Genomic DNA, 20000 nt, shown 5'->3' on the forward strand with positions numbered 1-20000 from the left:
ATTTTTAGGACTTAATTTTAAATGAATATTTGCTAATTGACCAATTTTACCTATTCGGCACGACATTTTATAATATATATATATATATATATATATATATATATATATATATATATATATATATATATATATATATATATATAATGTCGTGCCGAATATGTAAAACTCGTCATTTAGCAAGAACTCATTTAAAATTAAGTTCTTTCTGAATTTTTCTCTTATACGTTTAAAGATATATTTTTGTCATTGATGTTAATGTAAAAATTTACAATTTTGCACCAAAAGAATCTTAGAAAACTTAACTAACCTTATTATAACAAGCGCAATTTATTTTAGCCTAACCCAACTAAATATATTTTAGATTTGTTTACAATAATTTAATACTAAACCAACCCAGTGAAATATATTTTTTTCGTTAGGCTCAGAATGATTTTGGCGAAATTATTGCATACACAAATTTTCACTTGTCCTATATGGCAAGATGAGCGTTGCTATTTAAGCAAAGATCGCAAGTTCTGCCTATTCGGCACGACATTATATATATATATATATATATATATATATATATATATATATATATATATATATATATTGTGTGTATTTATGTATGTATGTATCGTAGACACACCGTCCAGCACGTAGGATGCCAAAGATTAGTTTGAAAAAACGCCATGTAGGAAAGTAAGACACGAGGGAGGGGCAACATATTAGCATGTAATTTGATGAAGGTCACAGAGGTGTAGAGTGACGTAGGTTAAAAACTAATACATGAAAGGGGAGGATTTAGTGAGCTTAGGAAGAATGAAGACTAAAGAAGCACAATACCGTGATTGGAACAGTACACAAATAACCTGCGTATAGAAGAAGAAACTTAAGACGTTTCGGTCCGACTTAGATCATTAGCTAGTTAACTAGTCAATAGTCCAAGTCGGACCGAAACGTCTACATAAGTTTCTTTCTCCTGTACGCGGGTTATTTGTGTCTAGGAAGGATGCTAAAGATAAAGATTAGTGAAGTTAGGAGGGACTCTAGGACGGGAGTGATTATACAAACTCGAGACGCGAAGTAGGGAGAGAGTGACTTTACAAGCTCAGGATGGACTCCGAAGAGGAGTGAAGGTACAAGCCTGGGATGGACTCTAGGAAGGAGTGCAGGTGCAAACTCAGGTTGAAGGTATGGCAACACTGGCACCCTGCTGACAGAAAGTCGAATCCTATTCCTGGCGATTTTGTGTGTGTGAAAATCTTGATGGATTATTTTTTACAGCAATTTTAATCTGCGTAAAAAAAAATAAAAAAAATAATATTTGGGGAACTTCTGCATATCACTTCAAAACACATTTACTCCTTTAGTCAACCTCATAAAAAAAATATTAAAATCTACTGGCCAGTAAGGTCCCCATCTCATGAATTTATCGGTGTTCTTGTACTGAATTTTTCCAAAAAAAATAAATTGTCAAGTAAAACCTATGCAAAGTAGATCTTAAGCGACGGGATCCGATATCGGATATGAGCGTAAGTTGCCATTAAGCCTTTAATACGTAAGCTGAGTGTTCATTTCTTACGTGTTACAAGGGTGTAATTTACATCAGGACGCTTGTCTGTCCCGCGCCTCTCGCAGCGCCAGACCTTCCTGTAATCACAGTAATTAAATTCAATCAAATACCAATTCGTCATGTTGGTCATTCAATTTTTCATTATTATGTTGGAGTGTAACACCAAATGTCACTCTTCACGTCGCAACACTTCGATGTTCTTTTGGTCATATGCATGCAAAGGAGTGTGTGTGTGTGTGTGTGTGTGTGTGTGTGTGTGTGTGTGTGTGTGTGTGTACTCACCTAATTGTGGTTGCAGGGGTTGAGACTCAGCTCCTGGCCCCGTCTCTTCACTGATCGCTACTAGGCCCTCTCTCTCTCTCTCTCTCTCTCTCTCTCTCTCTGCGCTTCCTGAGCTTTGTCATACCTCGTCATAAAGCTATGTATGGTTCCTGCCTCCACTACATCACTTGCAAGACTATTCCACTTCTTGACGACTCTATGACTGAAGAAATACTTCCTAACATCCCTGTGACTCGTCTGAGTCTTCAGCTTCCAATTGTAACCCTTTTTTTCTGTATCCCCTCTCTAGAACATCCTGTCTCTGTCCACCTTATCTATTCCACTCAGTATTTTGTATGTTGTTATCATGTCTCCCCTGACACTCCTGTCCTCCAGTGTCGTCAGTCCGATTTCCCTCAACTACTGGCATTCCCCTCAGCTCCGGAACTAGCCTTTGTGCTTTCTCTAACTTCTTGACGTGCTTGACCAGGTGTGGGTTCCGAACTGGTGCTGCATACTACAGCATGGGCCTGACGTACACAGTGTACAGTGTCTTGAACGATTCCTTACTAAGGTATGAGAACACTATTCTCAGATTTGCCAGGCGCCCATATGCTGCAGCAGTTATCTGGTTGATGTGTGCCTCCGGAGACGTGCTCGGTGTTATGGTCACCACAAAATCTTTCTCCTTGAGCGAGGTTTGCAGTCTTAGTCCATCTAGCCTATACTCTGCCTGAGGTCTTCTTTGCCCTTCCCCAATCTTCATGACTTTGCATTTGGCAGGGTTAAATTCGAAAAGCCAGTTGCTGGACTACGTCTCCAGCCTGTCCAGGTCTTTTTGTAGTCCTGCCTTATCTTCATCTGATTTAATTCTTCTCTTTAACTTCACATCATCTGCGAACACGGACACTTCAGAGTTTATCCCTTCCATCATGTCATTCACATATATCAAAAATAGCATTGATCCTAGGACTGACCCCTGCGGGACTCCTTTCGTCACAGGCGCCCACTGTGATACCTCTTCACGTACCACGAAGGTATTCTCTGATTTATTGCAGTGCCCTTCCTGTTATACGCGCCTGATCCTCCAGCTTCTGCACTAATCTCTTGTAAGGAATTGTGTCGAAGGCCTTCCTGCAGTGTGTATGTGTGTGTGTGTGTGTGTGTGTGTGTGTGTGTGTGTGTGTGTGTGTAAGTGTGTGTGTGTGTGTGTGTGTGTACATGCACGTATTTACGCAATTAGTTGTGTTTACCGAGATCAGTTAATGGCTCATGGTACTGCCTCATAACTTTTCCCGGCTTTGCTCATGCCTGATCACCAATGCCCGATTGTACCTGCTCATAAAACTGCGTGGTGTTGCACTACCGCTTCTTCAGATGGCGTGTTTCACTTACTCATCAGATACTGGTCTACAGTTTACTGCTTCCTGTCCATTTCTCTTGGCGTACGGTAGATCATTTGCAGTGTGTCAGCTGTCTAGTAGTCGCCCATTGTCTGTCGAATTATTTTTTTTGTCCAGGATATTATCTTGCCTTTTACCACTTCTTTCTTAGTATCTCTTGTCTTTGAGATCCCTTTTACGTTTACATTGTCATTTTAATTACCTTTTGTTTTTCTTGTCTGCCTTACCTTCTCTTCCTCTTGGTATTTTTTTCCTGTTAATTGTTGATTACATTCTTCGTATCTTCACTAAGATTCATCGTTTACCTCCCTGCTCTCCTCCTCCTTATATGGGAATGTAACAGTTTAGGTTCTATTTAACCTTAAATACTGCAGTCATTTTCGAATTGTCTTTCTGTTACCCCATTTTATGTGGCTGTTCATTGCTCTTCAACTTTTTCCTTGTTTACTTCTGTCCTTCTCGACATGTTTTTCTTGCTCTTAGACGCTTAGTCCTTGCCTCAGTACCCTTCTTGATTTACTGTAGTAATGAGTCGTTTTATTCTTTGTATTCCCTTTCCTTCTTACTGGTATAAATTTATGGTGTCCTTTCATTCATTAAGTAACCTTTTCCTCATATGCACTGTCTAACCTTTCATTTTGCTTTCTCACTGTATAATATTTGCAATTACATCTCATAAGCCTGTTTTGTCCTTTCATATCTCTGATCTGTCTTCTTTCCACCCTTACATCTGCTGTGATGTGGGATACAATTTTTATACTGATTTTATTTTTTTTAATGTTATTGATTTCCAGTCCAGTGAGTTTAAAAAATTATACTGGGACCCATTATATCTGGTCTGGGCGTTTAAGCAGTTATCACGTCAGGTCAGGTCATGGGTGGGTCACAGGCAATGTAAAAACATGATAGTCTGGGAATCTCTCAGAGTACCATCACGTGTTGTGGGCACCAGGAATACCTCGGTATGCCTCTAGCTGCCTCCCTGAAGTGGTAAGCACGGTGTAGGTAGCTTGGGCCATGAGGAAGACGGGCATGGAAAATGAATTTTGATAGGCTCAGGTACGAGAGACAATGTCGAAGAGGTCACATAATGCAGCACAGACTCTTTCACTGACTAGGAACTCGCTCAGGGATTGTAGTCGAAGAAGATGACTGAAAACCTGACTCTCATTCTCACAAGCTCACCAACCCACTATTTGTTCGACTCTTGATCTGACACTGTGATGGAAATAAAGTATCCCTTTGCGCTATGTACTTTTTGAGTGATTTTACATATTGTTCCTGTATGTAGTATTTATGTGTAGTGGGTGTTCCAGTAAATGATGATTTATTGCTGACAAAATGATAGCTTGAAAGATGTGCGTTTATTGCCTTACCTCTAGTGCATATCACTAAATTATGAGTCTTAATTCTCCCTGAAGAAACAACTCTTGAAAAATTTAAAGCGTCCAGTAAATTAATGCATATTATTACCAAAAAAATTAGGGCACAATACCGTGACTGGAACCATACACAAATAACCCGCAAATAGGAGAGAGGAGCTTACGACGACGTTTGGGTCCGGCTTGGACTACTGCCTCTCTTGTCCCGTTCCTTTCTGCTGGCCTATATATACTGCCTCCTTCTCTCCTTTCGTTAGTGTGACTTTGTAAATGGTCCAAGTCGAACCGAAACATCATCGTAAGCTCCTCTCTCCTATGTGCGTGGTTATTTTTGTAATGCATTTTACATAGGCGTCCCGTATCTCTTCTATGCATGTATCTAATAGGACGAAGAATGAGAATGATGGAAGCCTAAGATGATAAGGAAAGTGACACGATGGATGATCATATTGGGGTGTATGTCAGTGCTTGTCGAAAGGATTTGTGGGGAATAGGAATGCAAGCATAGCTAGAAATAACTAAGGTGACTTTAATGAGTTGCCACTAGGGATCTCTAATAACAAAAGAATTAATCAGAACACACACACACACACACACACACACACACACACACACACACACACACACACACACACACACGCACATACACACACACACACACACAACCACACACACCACACACACCACACACACCACATACACCAACCACATACACCACACACACACACACACACACACACACACACACACACACACACACACACACATATATATATATATATATATATATATATATATATATATATATATATATATATATATATATATATATATATATATATATATATATATATATATATATATATATATATATATATATATATATATATGAATAATATAGGGAGGTACCACCACTATAACTGGACTGGGGACCCTCATCCTCAGAGAAGACAATAAACGTACCTCAGGGAAAACTCAAGGTTCTCCCCGGAGCTGTTTGAATATTTTCTTCTCCTACCACCCCCTATATTTTATATTCTATGGGAAAATTTATTAACAGACAGAAATCATTTACAGAAAACACAGACATGAATACAGTGGTACAATATGTTAAAGATTATGGATTTCCTCCTGCTACTCCGAAGCCGGTCGCGAGCCAAGTATGCAGCAAGCATGCATATATATATATATATATATATATATATATATATATATATATATATATATATATATATATATGTATATATATATATATATATGTATATATATATACAAACAAGGAATTCGCGAGAGCATGCGAAATATACACAGTGTTTGTGTATATTTCGCATGCTCTCGCAAATTCCTTGCATTGTTCAAATCTCTAGTAAGGCTGATGCATGCAGGGGATGAGATGAAAAGCTGTAAGCCTTCTCCCTGAAAGCTGGCTGCCTTGGATCAAACGTGTAGCTCATGCTACACGCCAAGGTATTGGTCCAGTGTGGGTAGATTGGTAAAACACTGCGTACCTTGTCCTAAGGTTCGTAGGTTCGAGTCTCCTTCAGCCAGAGATCAGTGTTTATATATATATATATATATATATATATATATATATATATATATATATATATATATATATATATAGGCAAGCGAAGATTTGTGTATACAATAATTTCGCAAATAACATTCTGAACCTAACGAAAAATATATATTTCATTGTGTTTGTTTATTATTAAATTATTGTAAACTTATCTAAAATAAATTTAGTTGCGCTTGTTATAATAAGTTTAGGTAAGTTTTGTAGGGTTCTTTTGATACAAAATTATTTATTTTTACATTAACATAAATGAAAAAAATATAGCTTTAAACGTATAAGAGAAATTTTTAGAAAGGACTTAATTGTAAATGAGTTCTCGCTAATTGCCCTATTATATATATATATATATATATATATATATATATATATATATATATATATATATATATATATATATATATATATATAATAGTGAGCACGAGCCATTTAAATTTGATTTAATATGGTAAATAATGACAAAGCATGTCTTTTTCGATATACTTTTAAGCGTGAGGGAAGTGTTGATGTAGACAGAGTGTAAAGAGAAATATTGATCACTTAATGTACTCTCTGATGTCCGTCCGTCCGTCGCAGCCACATAATGTCTCTTCACGCCCTCAACACACACAAAATTAGCTTCTCCTACTCTCTCACATTTTAGCGTTGCTCTCATGGTAGCAGGTATTTACAGGAAAATGGGTTTAAGGTACTTCTTATGTGTGTATATTTCGGGTTAAGGAGAATCGTGGTGGTGTCTGTGTTGGGGATTGATTTGATGTTGCTGCGTTGGGGGTTGTGGCTGCGTTGAGGGTGGATATGACTGCTTTTGGGGTTTTTATGACTGTTGAGGATTGATGTGGCTGCGTTGGGGGTTTGTGTGACTGTGTTGGGGGTTGATGTGGCTGTATTTGCTATATTGTAGGGGTAGAAAGTCGTACACCTCCAACAGAGAACTCCACACCTCTTAAACAGTCTAGGGTCTGAGCAACACTCAGTATTCATAATGCATTTTGTAGAACTACTCTAATAAACGGGAAAAATTGGGGGAAAAAATAACTGGGAAAATGATTCACAAACATATGGGTAATACGGTTATTTATTACACTACTGAAAATAAGGGGAATATGCACTTAAAAGAAGAGTACCACTTAGACGAGGTTACATTTAGAGGAAATAATAATCCACCACTACATGGCAGTGGTCGATACACTACTATAACACATGGGAAAGTAAATTACGCTAATGAGAGGTATGTTTGCAACCAGTAATCAACCGTAGAATAATTTAATTTCTGTGAATGGGATGATATACAGTACCGACACGTTATTAAGACACATGTGCATCATTTACTATGTTTATTCCGAAACGTTTCGACTACACAGTTGGCTTCTTCAGTCGAATACAGAGGAAGCAGCAGCAGTAGTAGTAGAGATTCGAAGTCGATGTAATCAGTCCATCACCCTGGAAGACGTAGTTTCGGAATAGATACATATAACTGTTGAACATGTGTCTTGTCAACTGTGTCCTACAGCACCCGTTTCAGAAGTTACTTCATCCACTGGAGTAGATCTTGCAAGACGATCCACCACTACCAGCTATCTCGGTGATCAGGTCTTCTCTATCTTCACCCCATCGACGCTGGGGTTTTATCCCTTAATTCTTACCTCCTCCCCATCCTAAAATAGAAACAAGAGACTTTTTGTATTACCTCCCCTTCCCCATAATGCATAGGTGGGGTTGGAACATCACATACAGGAGAGAATAGACTCGTTATTGATGTATTGAGGGTTAGTTGTTGTGTTTGGGTGGTTGGTGGTGAGAAGTACGAGGATGTGATTGTGATAGTGGGTGGTCTGGTGTGGTTGGAGGGGGATTATTGGTTTTACCGTGATAGAGGATTGATGTGGCTGTAGTAAGGATGGTGAAGCTATGGTTGGGGGGAGGTGGAGATGTGGTTGGGGATGGTGTAGCTATGGATGGGTGGGATTGGTACGGCTTAGAGGAGGGGTTGGTGTATCTACGTTAGTATGCTCTTTAAATATTCTAATACACAGATTAAAAGATTAAAATGTTAGTAAGTGAATTTTCCTGTCAGTAAAAAGAAAAGCATCTAAACATGTACACACACACACACACACACACACACACACACACACACACACACACACACATAATGGGAAGAACAAAACGAGCCCTTCTTTTACCCGAAGGCGTAGGGAGGCAAAAACTACGTGCGCTAGAGAATGGAAAAAGTACAGAAGGCAAAGGACTCAGGAAAATAAAGAAATTAGTCGACGAGCCAGAAACGAGTATGCACAGGTAAGGAGGGAGGCCCAGCGGCAGTACGAAAATGACATAACATCGAAAGTCAAGTCTGACCCGAAACTGCTTTACAGCCACATCAGGAGGAAGACAATAGTCAAGGACCAGGTAATCAGGCTGAGGAAAGAAGGTGGGGAGCTCACAAGAAATGAAGTACATGTATGTGAGGAGCTCAACATGAGATTTCAGGAAGTATTTGCAGTGGAGGCTGAAGGGACACTGGAAAGACAAAACAGTGGGGTACACCAACAAGGGATATACCAACAAGTGTTGGATGAAATACACACAGCTGAGGAGGTGAAGAAGCTCCTAAGTGACCTTTATACCTCAAAGGCGGTGGGACCGGACATCTCTCCGTGGGTCCTTAGAGAGGAAGCAGAGACACTGTGTGTGCCACTAACCACAATCTTCAACACATCCCTTGAAACTGCGCAACTACCTGAGGTATGGAAGATGGCAGGTGTAGTCCCCATCTTTAAGAAAGGAGATAGAAATGAAGCACTAAACTATAGACCAGTGTCACTGACGTGTACAGTATGCAAAGTCATGGAGAAGATTATCAGGAGGAGAGTGGTGGAGCACCTGGAGCGGAACAGGGTTATAAACGACAGCCAGCACGGAGTCATGTAAGGCAAATCCTGTGTCACAAACCTACTAGAATGTTATGACAAGGTAACTGAAGTAAAAAATGAGAGGGAGGGATGGGTTGATTGCATTTTCTTGGACTGCAAGAAGGCCTTCGATATAGTTCCTCACAGGAGATTAGTACAGAAGCTAGAGGAACAGGCACGTATAACAGGAAGGGCACGGCAGTGGATCAGAGAATACCTAACAGGGAGGCAACATCGAGTCATGGTCCGTGATGAGGTATCACAGTGGGTGCCTGTGACGAGCGGGGTCCAACAGGGATCAGTCCTGGGACCAGTGCTGTTCTTGGTATATGTGAACGACGTGACGGAAGGGATAGACTCAGAAGCGTCCCTGTTTGCAGATGATGTGAAGTTAATGAGGAGAATTAAAGGAGATGCGGACCAGACAGGTCTTCAAAAAGACCTGGATAGGCTGGACGCATGGTCAAGCAACTGGCTTCTAGAATTTAAACCCGCCAAATGCAAAGTCATGAAGATCGGAGAAGGGCAAAGAAGATCGCAGACAGAATATAGGCTAGGCAGCCAAAGACTGCAAACCTCACTCAAGGAAAAAGATCTAGGGGCGAGTATAATATCGAGTACGTCGCCAGAAGCACACATTACCAGATAATTGCTGCGGCATATGGGCGCCTGGCAAACCTGAGAATAGCGTTCCGGTACCTCAGTAAGGAATCGTTGAAGAATTTATACACGGTGTACGTCAGGCCCATACTGGAGTACGCAACGCCAGTTTGGAACCCACACCTGGTCAAACACTTCAAGAAATTAGAGAAAGTGCAAAAGTTTGCAACAAGGCTAGTTCCAGAACTAAGGAGATAGTCCTACGAAAAGAGGTTAAGGGAAATCGGCCTGACGACACTGGAGGACAGGAAGGTCAGGGAAGACATGATAACGACATACAAAATACTGCGTGGAATAGAGAAGGTGGGCAGAGACAGGATGTTCCAGAGATGGGACACAGAAACAAGGGGTCACAATTGGAAGCTGAAGACTCAGATGAGTTAAAGGAATATTAGGAAGTATTTCTTCATCCACAGAGTTGTTAGGAAGTGGAATAGTCTGGCAAGCGATGTAGTGGAGGCAGGAACCATACATAGTTTTAAGACGAGGTACGATAAAGCTCATGGAGCAGGGAAAGGGAGGACCCAGTAGCGGTCAGTGAAGAGGCGGGGCCAGGAGCTGAGTCTCGACCCCTGCAACCACAATTAGGTGAGTACACACACACACACACACACACACACACACACACACACACACACACACACAAAGTAATCTTTTAAAGCAGCTATTACATAACATTTATATGCGTTACGTTTTGTACGTCATCGAATATCAATCTTTTAATTACCTCGCATACTGCTGATACCGTTTAAGTAATCACAGTGACAATTTGCCCAGGATACAAAATCCAGCATAGTTACCTGCAAATTTCAAATGAAGTGCAATTTAGCCCAGGATGCGACCCACTGCAGTTGATTAGTCCTCATGTACCTAATTTTACTGCTAGGAGAGCAAGGACAGCAGGTACAAGAAGAATTTCCGTACGTCTATCCCTGTCCGAGGATCGAATTCTGAACCTTCCGTTCGAGGGTCGAACGCTAGAACCACAGAGCTGCGTCACCCTGGACATAATGTGCTTTATTGTTAATATCGCGTTCATGGAGGGATTCGTTAAACCCGTAGGGGTTATATAGAGCCTTGGGGAAGAAATCAGATTGATTAAAGGTTAGCAAGGGTTAGCGCCATTTTCCTGGAACAAGAACCCCTTTATTGCCAGCACCAAGAAGCCACAGTTGCAAGGCGGACACACAGTATATGAAGATGTTGGTAGAATTACCGAAAATATGTTAGGTAAAAAGGACACAAGTACAACTAATATGATATTTTATTGTGGCAATGTTTCGCTCTCCAGGAGCTTTGTCAAGCCGGCGTGACAAAGCTCCTGGAGAGCGAAACGTTGCCACAATAAAATGTCACATCAGTTGCACTTGTCCTTTTACCCAACACTATGTAAAGCCATACATTCGTATGTAACCTAAAAAAATAATATTACATTACAGAGCGTAACAGTTCGATTTTCTTCAACAATAACTGCAATAAGTTATAAGTAGCCTGGAAAAACTTGGATGCTGACGTGATTTAGGGAGAAAGTTGTGGCACATTATAATATACATGTCTGTGCGGGTGTCCGGGCTTCCCCGGTGTTCATTTATACTTCTACTTATGCAAGAAGTATGCCACAAACATAATGCACTTGTGAAATAAATTCTCAGTGGTGCAGTAACTGAGCAACAACAGCCTGGCTGATTTACTACGCCGCCAGCACTAACCCAGGAGCTTTACCAGCAGGAAGGTGAGGAGTGCTGGCGGTGTAATTGATGCAGTGTTGTTGTAATTGCTGTAATTTGTTATAATTGGTGCAAGGAGTTTTAGCTGATGCAAAGGGTTGTAACTGGTGCAATTTGTGTATTGGTGCGGCCAATATCTAGCTCAGGTAATTAGCATACCGCTGTCAACAGGGTCCTCTCGCCCTTACTCAATGCTAGCCGCGCCATGAAAATATACGGAAGTCACTACCGGCAATTTTCTAGTACTGTTGCTTCTCAGCGTCTCGGTATCTGGTCTTGACGTTACTGTGATGGAGAATACTCCAATACTCTGCTGATAGTAGATGATAGTCTCTCTCTCTCTCTCTCTCTCTCTCTCTCTCTCTCTCTCTCTCTCTCTCTCTCTCTCTCTCTCTCTCTCTCTCTCTCTCTCTCTCTCTCTCTCTCTCTCTCTCTCTCTCTTTCCCCGTCTGAGTCACCCATACTGGTCATGAGGGATGAAGTTCACCAAAGAGCCGTCAATGTGCTTTCGGTATTAATGTAGTTGATGCAGTATTTCACAGCCGACGTCTTCCAACAAAGAACAACAAATTGGATTCGAGCAACTGGCAACAAGTATTCTGCTTCACCTTGTTTTGTCACAGCTCTTATAAAATGCAACACTGTTTTGGCGTCGATACCTCTTGCGACCATTGTGTACGAATTTATTGCCTGCGTCGCGGTCATTGTACGAGGTGGCCAGCATGTGGTGTAATGGTCATTGTATGAGATGGGCAGTATGGTGTGTGATGGTCATTGTATGAGGTGGATAGTACGTTGCGTAATGGTCATTTTATAAGGTGGATAGTATATTGCGTATTGGTCTTTGTACGAGGTGGACAGTGTTGTATATTGATCATTGTATGAGGTGGATATGTTACGTGTTGGTCATCGTATGAGGCGGATGGTATGTTGTGTAATGATCTTTCAATGAGATGATTAGTATGTTGAAGCTGAAAGACGTACTGCCGAGAGGAAAGAAGACAGACATACGTAGCACAACAAGACTTTGTTGGGACAACGTCTTGCTCCAAGGAGAGCTTTGCCGAAAGAGGTTATCCTTAGAGCCAAAAGGTTGTCCCCTGTGAATCTTGTTCAGCTAAACTGTCTTCGTGTTGTTCAGCTACAATGTCTTTATGTTGCTCAGCTACAATGTCTTCATGTTGTTCAGCTACACTGTATTCATATTGTTCAGCTACACTGTCTTCATGTTGTTCAGCTACACTGTCTTCATGTTGTTCAGCTACACTGTCTTCATATTGTTCAGCTACACTGTCTTCATGTTGTTCAGCTACACTGTCTTCATGTTGTTCAGCTACACTGTCTTCATGTTGTTCAGCTACACTGTCTTCATGTTGTTCAGCTACAATGTCTTCATGTTGTTCAGCTACACTGTCTTTATGTTGCTCAGCTACACTGTCTTCATGTTGTTCAGCTACACTGTCTTCATATTGTTCAGCTACACTGTCTTTATGTTGCTCAGCTACAATGTCTTCATGTTGTTCAGCTACAATGTCTTCATGTTGTTCAGCTACACTGTCTTCATGTTGTTCAGCTACAATGTCTTCATGTTCAGCTAAAATGTCTTCATGTTGTTCAGCTACAATGTCTTCATGTTGTTCAGCTACAATGTCTTCATGTTCAGCTAAAATGTCTTCATGTTGCTCAGCTACAATGTCTTCATGTTGTTCAGCTACAATGTCTTCATGTTGTTCAGCTACACTGTCTTCATGTTGTTCAGCTACAATGTCTTCATGTTCAGCTAAAATGTCTTCATGTTGTTCAGCTACAATGTCTTTATGTTGCTCAGCTACAATGTCTTCATGTTGTTCAGCTACACTGTATTCATATTGTTCAGCTACACTGTCTTCATGTTGTTCAGCTACACTGTCTTCATGTTGTTCAGCTACACTGTCTTCATATTGTTCAGCTACACTGTCTTCATGTTGTTCAGCTACACTGTCTTCATATTGTTCAGCTACACTGTCTTCATGTTGTTCAGCTACACTGTCTTCATGTTGTTCAGCTACACTGTCTTCATGTTGTTCAGCTACAATGTCTTCATGTTCAGCTAAAATGTCTTCATGTTGTTCAGCTACAATGTCTTCATGTTGTTCAGCAACAATGTTTTCATGTCCAGCTACACTGCTTCACTATCTCTATGTTGTGCAATGATGATCACTGTATCAGTGTGGCCAGTACTTGCCACTGTACTAGACGTTCTCTACTTAGTGCTTTGGTCATATCTTGTGCTGAGAACTTCCGTCAGTGAAATTTAATGTGAAATCGACTTGAAAAATTAAACATGTGAATATGGTTCCAAAAAATGGAACACAAGGAGATGTTGGCTGTGAAGCTACGGAACACGAAAAGTTTTGCAACACAACACAGAGTAAACTTTATGTTGCATTTCGCCACCGCAACAAAGGGGCCATTATAATCAACTTGAAAATTCTGATAACTTTTTTTATATACAGTGGGGTATGTGCGTGAATTTGGTGAGTCAGTTTTTATTGGTTTGTTATGAGTGGGAGGGGATAGGGGTGAAGGGGGGAATGTTAGGATGGTGAAATGGTGAGGGGGAGGGGTAGTATGGTGTCTTTGAATGGAAACGTGTGCTATTTTGTTATGGTGAGTTTTTATTGTGATGACGTAAGTTGTTGATGAGGGGGGGGGGGAAGAGGGGTGTTGTGTAGTTCTTTGGGAGGCAGTAGTGCCTTTGTGTTGATGGGGAGGAGTGAGGGAGGGGGTGGAAGGAAGTGTGTAGTGCGTGGTGCTGGTGAGTAGAAAGGTACTTCTGCTGTACATTTATCTTGATGTTATTGAGTGGTTTTTATGGTCTCTGTCTCTGTGCGTCATGTGTGTGCGTGTGTGTGTGTGTGTGTGTGTGTGTGTGTGTGTGTGTGTGTGTGTGTGTGTGTGTGTATGTGTGTGTCCATACCGAGTTGTATTTGCAGGAATCGCGTTTCAGCTCCTGACCCCGCTTTTTAACTCTTTGTCTACTGGATTCGCAGATTGTTTTGCTTACATGGCTCGGTCATGCTTACTCTTAAAGCTCTACGACAGAGAGAAAGGGAGAGAGAGAGAGAGAGAGAGAGAGAGAGAGAGAGAGACTGATGGAAGTTTTAGTGAAGTAAATGCGTTTTCGGTTTAAAGTAAATCTCACGCGTGTGTGATTTTTCCAAAGCTAATATTTTACTACAATATTTTGTGTGTGTTTATTTTTTTTAATAAATACCGGCGGGTGTCGTGCACTTAAGTGCCGCTGTGATCAAGAGATCTCTGTATTTATCCAGCAGCTTGACCAACGTTCACATGCAGCATTAATGAATAATTATCACTTGTCATTACAACAGGGCGAGTAAATTACACAGGACGAGGCTGCCACACCTCACAGTGATCTCTGCGTCCGTCACACTTTAATGCCACCAGAATATTTAATTTAGGTTAATGTTAGACTCAACGTGTATTGTGATACCTAGTGACACAGGAACAAAATTGAGAATAGAAAACATCTTTTTAAGGGTATATAAAAAAATACTAGCAAGATAGTGTTATCAAGCGGACCAACAGAAATTGATGGTGTTGCACTAAGCGGAGGTGATGACTGTTGCCGAGTGTGAAATTAATTCCGTGGCTGTGGGATGTAGCAATTAAAAAAAATGAATTAATAGCGCTGGAGTCAGTGATATTGGTATCGAGACATTGATAAAGGTTGGTGTCGCTACTTTGACCAAACAGAGCTATATTATCTGCATTCATTTGTTTGTGACTGCTAGAGGTCCAGTCCCAGTTCCTGGCCTCTTCTCCAAACTGCTTCCTTGTCTCACGGGCCCTATCATACCTAGTCTGAAATCTTCCACCTCGGATCATTTCACATTCTGATTTTAATGTCTCATTGGTGGTAGTGGTGGTGGTCCTCGAATGTGGGCCAAGCTGAACTGTTATCGTCGTGGCAGCCACGCTGGGGCTCTGGAGCAAAAACTCGAGGCTGATATATTTGTTAACTACGCAATTTGGAAAATAATGGGGAAAAACTATACCTCAAAGCAACAGATTATAAAATAAAATGTACGGAGCAAGTTACGACCTAGTCAGCTTGTGTATGAGATTCCTCAAAGCCGTAAAGCAGACAGCTGATATGCAGAGAGCACGTGCATATATTATTATTTATATTTCGCGAAGCGTTAAACCTGTGTAGGCCATTCAGTGGAAGGAGTGGGAGGAGGCTCAACCCTCCGTTCGGTAATCGTGGCGCTCTCTCTAGACAAGCTGTTGATGACCGCTTACATTATTAACCTCACAGATTAGAAAGCCCTGGTTAAAATGAACTTTAAATGCTTTCAATTTAGTCAGAGCTATTTATCAACAATTCCATTCCCTTCAACAATTCATCCAGCTGTATTACAGCGATGTCTGGAAACTTCTCTTTCATGAACTCGAAGTTGAATCGTGTGTGTGACCTCGTGGGTGACCTTCCCCTTCCCCATCAATTCTATCCTTTTCACGTTAGTCAAAGAGGATATCCAGTGAGCTCATCTGTTTCTAGGATAGTGGTTCTTCAGCTGCCACAGCAGAATCTCTCCTAGAGGACATCAGACAAAAATAAATGCTCTTCGAGTCAGTCTAGAACTATCCTTAAACCCCTCCATCAGATCATCGACAAAATTATGGTTACCTTGCCAGGAATGCAAGCTATTGACCTTGCCAACGGTATTCTCCTCAGTGCTCCTCTTGAGATCAAGACCGTAAACTTTATTTTAGGGGAAAGCAATCGCAGACCTCAAGAGGATGGAAGGTCAGCAGTGGAAACACTGATCCTCGCGATGCCTACTATCTCCTACCTAGATGTCTTACACCTACAAAGCTCACCTAATTATTGTGATGCTTTATGTTCATCAGGAATCATAAAGTAAAACAGTGTTGCATCCTTCCTAAAACTCGTTTTAGAAAAAAGTCCTAAATCTTTCTCTGGATGACAAGCAATGGATGCAAACCTCAATTCAGTCACACTAAATGGAATAGGAATAGGAAATATTTCTCTGCTGTCTTTATACATATGTCGTGCTGAACAGGTAAAACTGGTCAATTAGCAAGAACTCATTTAAAATAAAGTTATTTCTAAAATTTTCTTTTATACGTTTTAAATATATATATATATATATATATATATATATATATATATATATATATATATATATATATATATATATATATTATATATATATATATATATATATATCATTTATGTTAATGTAAAAATTAATATTTTTGTGCCAAAAAAAAATTAGAAAACTTACCTAACCTTATTAAAACAAGCGCAATTTAATTTAGCCTAATACAACTAAATAATTTTAGATAACTTTACAGTAATTTAATAATAAACAAACACAATGAAATATGTTTTTTTCATTAGGTTCAGAATGATTTTTGCGAAATTATTGCATACACAAATTTTCGCTTGCCTTATTCGGCAAGAAGAGCGTTGCTATTTAAGCCAAAATCACAAGTTTTACCTATTCGGCACGACATATATATGTATATGTATATATATATATATATATATATATATATATATATATATATATATATATATATATTATTATCACACTGGCCGATTCCCACCAAGGCAGGGTGGCCCGAAAAAGAAAAACTTTCACCATCAATCACTCCATCACTGTCTTGCCAGAAGGGTGCTTTACACTACAATTTTTAAACTGCAACATTAACACCCCTCCTTCAGAGTGCAGGCACTGTACTTCCCATCTCCAGGACTCAAGTCCGGCCTGCCGGTTTCCCTGAACCCTTTCATAAATGTTACTTTGCTCACACTCCAACAGCACGTCAAGTATTAAAAACCATTTGTCTCCATTCACTCCTATCAAACACGCTCACGCATGCCTGCTGGAAGTCCAAGCCCCTCACACACAAAACCTCCTTTACCCCCTCCCTCCAACCTTTCCTAGGCCGATCCCTACTCCGCCTTCCTTCCACTACAGACTGATACACTCTTGAAGTCACTCTGTTTCGCTCCATTCTCTCTACATGTCCGAACCACCTCAACAACCCTTCCTCAGCCCTCTGGACAACAGTTTTGGTAATCCCATACCTCCTCCTAACTTCCAAACTACGAATTCTCTGCATTATATTCACACCACACATTGCCCTCAAACATGACATCTCCACTGCCTCCAGCCTTCTCCTCGCTGCAACATTCATCACCCATGCTTCACACCCATATAAGAGCATTGGTAAAACTATTCTCTCATACATTCCCCTCTTTGCCTCCAAGGACAAAGTTCTTTGTCTCCACAGACTCCTAAGTGCACCACTCACCCTTTTCCCCTCATCAATTCTATGATTCACCTCATCTTTCATAGACCCATCCGCTGACACGTCCACTCCCAAATATCTGAATACATTCACCTCCTCCATACTCTCTCCCTCCAATCCCTTTCATCACCTAATCTTTTTGTTATCCTCATAACCTTACTCTTTCCTGTATTCACTTTTAATTTTCTTCTTTTGCACACCTTACCAAATTCATCCACCAATCTCTGCAACTTCTCTTCAGAATCTCCCAAGAGCACAGTATCATCAGCAAAGAGCAACTGTGACAACTCCCACTTTATGTGTGATTCTTTATCTTTTAACTCCACGCCTCTTGCCAAGACCCTCGCATTTACTTCTCTTACAACCCCATCTATAAATATATTAAACAACCACGGTGACATCACACATCCTTGTCTAAGGCCTACTTTTACTGGGAAATAATTTCCCTCTTTCCTACATACTCTAACTTGAGCCTCACTATCCTCGTAAAAACTCTTCACTGCTTTCAGTAACCTACCTCCTACACCATACACCTGCAACATCTGCCACATTGCCCCCCTATCCACCCTGTCATACGCCTTTTCCAAACCCATAATGCCACAAAGACCTCTTTAGCCTTATCTAAATACTGCTCACTTACATGTTTCACTGTAAACACCTGGTCCACACACCCCCTACCTTTCCTAAAGCCTCCTTGTTCATCTGCTATCCTATTCTCCGTCTTACTCTTAATTCTTTCAATAGTAACTCTACCATACACTTTACCAGGTATACTCAACAGACTTATCCCCCTATAATTTTTGCACTCTCTTTTGTCCCCTTTGCCTTTATACAAAGGAACTATGCATGCTCTCTGCCAATCCCTAGGTACCTTACCCTCTTCCATACATTTATTAAATAATTGCACCAACCACTCCAAAACTATATCCCCACCTGCTTTTAACATTTCTATCTTTATCCCATCAATCCCGGCTGCCTTACCCCCTTTCATTTTACCTACTGCCTCACGAACTTCCCCCACACTCACAACTGGCTCTTCCTCACTCCTACAAGATGTTATTCCTCCTTGCCCTATACACGAAATCACAGCTTCCCTATCTTCATCAACATTTAACAATTCCTCAAAATATTCCCTCCATCTTCCCAATACCTCTAACTCTCCATTTAATAACTCTCCTCTCCTATTTTTAACTGACAAATCCATTTGTTCTCTAGGCTTCCTTAACTTGTTAATCTCACTCCAAAACTTTTTCTTATTTTCAACAAAATTTATTGATAACATCTCACCCACTCTCTCATTTGCTCTCTTTTTACATTGCTTCACCACTCTCTTAATCTCTCTCTTTTTCTCCATATACTCTTCCCTCCTTGCATCACTTCTACTTTGTAAAAACTTCTCATATGCTAACTTTTTCTCCCTTACTACTCTCTTTACATCATCATTCCACCAATCGCTCCTCTTCCCTCCCGCACCCTCTTTCCTGTAACCACAAACTTCTGCTGAACACTCTAACACTACATTTTTAAACCTACCCCATACCTCTTCGACCCCATTGCCTATGCTCTCATTAGCCCATCTATCCTCCAATAGCTGTTTATATCTTACCCTAACTGCCTCCTCTTTTAGTTTATAAACCTTTACCTCTCTCTTCCCTGATGCTTTTATTCTCCTTGTATCCCATCTACCTTTTACTCTGTGTAGCTACAACTAAAAAGTGATCTGATATATCTGTGGCCCCTCTATAAACATGTACATCCTGAAGTCTACTCAACAGTCTTTTATCTACCAATACATAATCCAACAAACTACTGTCATTTCGCCCTACATCATATCTTGTATACTTATTTATCCTCTTTTTCTTAAAATATGTATTACCTATAACTAAACCCCTTTCTATACAAAGTTCAATCAAAGGGCTCCCATTATCATTTACACCTGGCACCCCAAACTTACCTACCACACCCTCTCTAAAAGTTTCTCCTACTTTAGCATTCAGGTCCCCTACCACAATTACTCTCTCACTTGGTTCAAAAGGCTCCTATACATTCACTTAACATCTCCCAAAATCTCTCTCTCTCCTCTGCATTCCTCTCTTTTCCAGGTGCATACACGCTTATTATGACCCACTTTTCGCATCCAACCTTTACTTTAATCCACATAATTCTTGAATTT

The sequence above is a fragment of the Cherax quadricarinatus genome, chromosome 4 (genome assembly GCF_038502225.1).
Source record: "Cherax quadricarinatus isolate ZL_2023a chromosome 4, ASM3850222v1, whole genome shotgun sequence".
In the NCBI taxonomy this organism is placed as follows: domain Eukaryota; kingdom Metazoa; phylum Arthropoda; class Malacostraca; order Decapoda; family Parastacidae; genus Cherax; species Cherax quadricarinatus.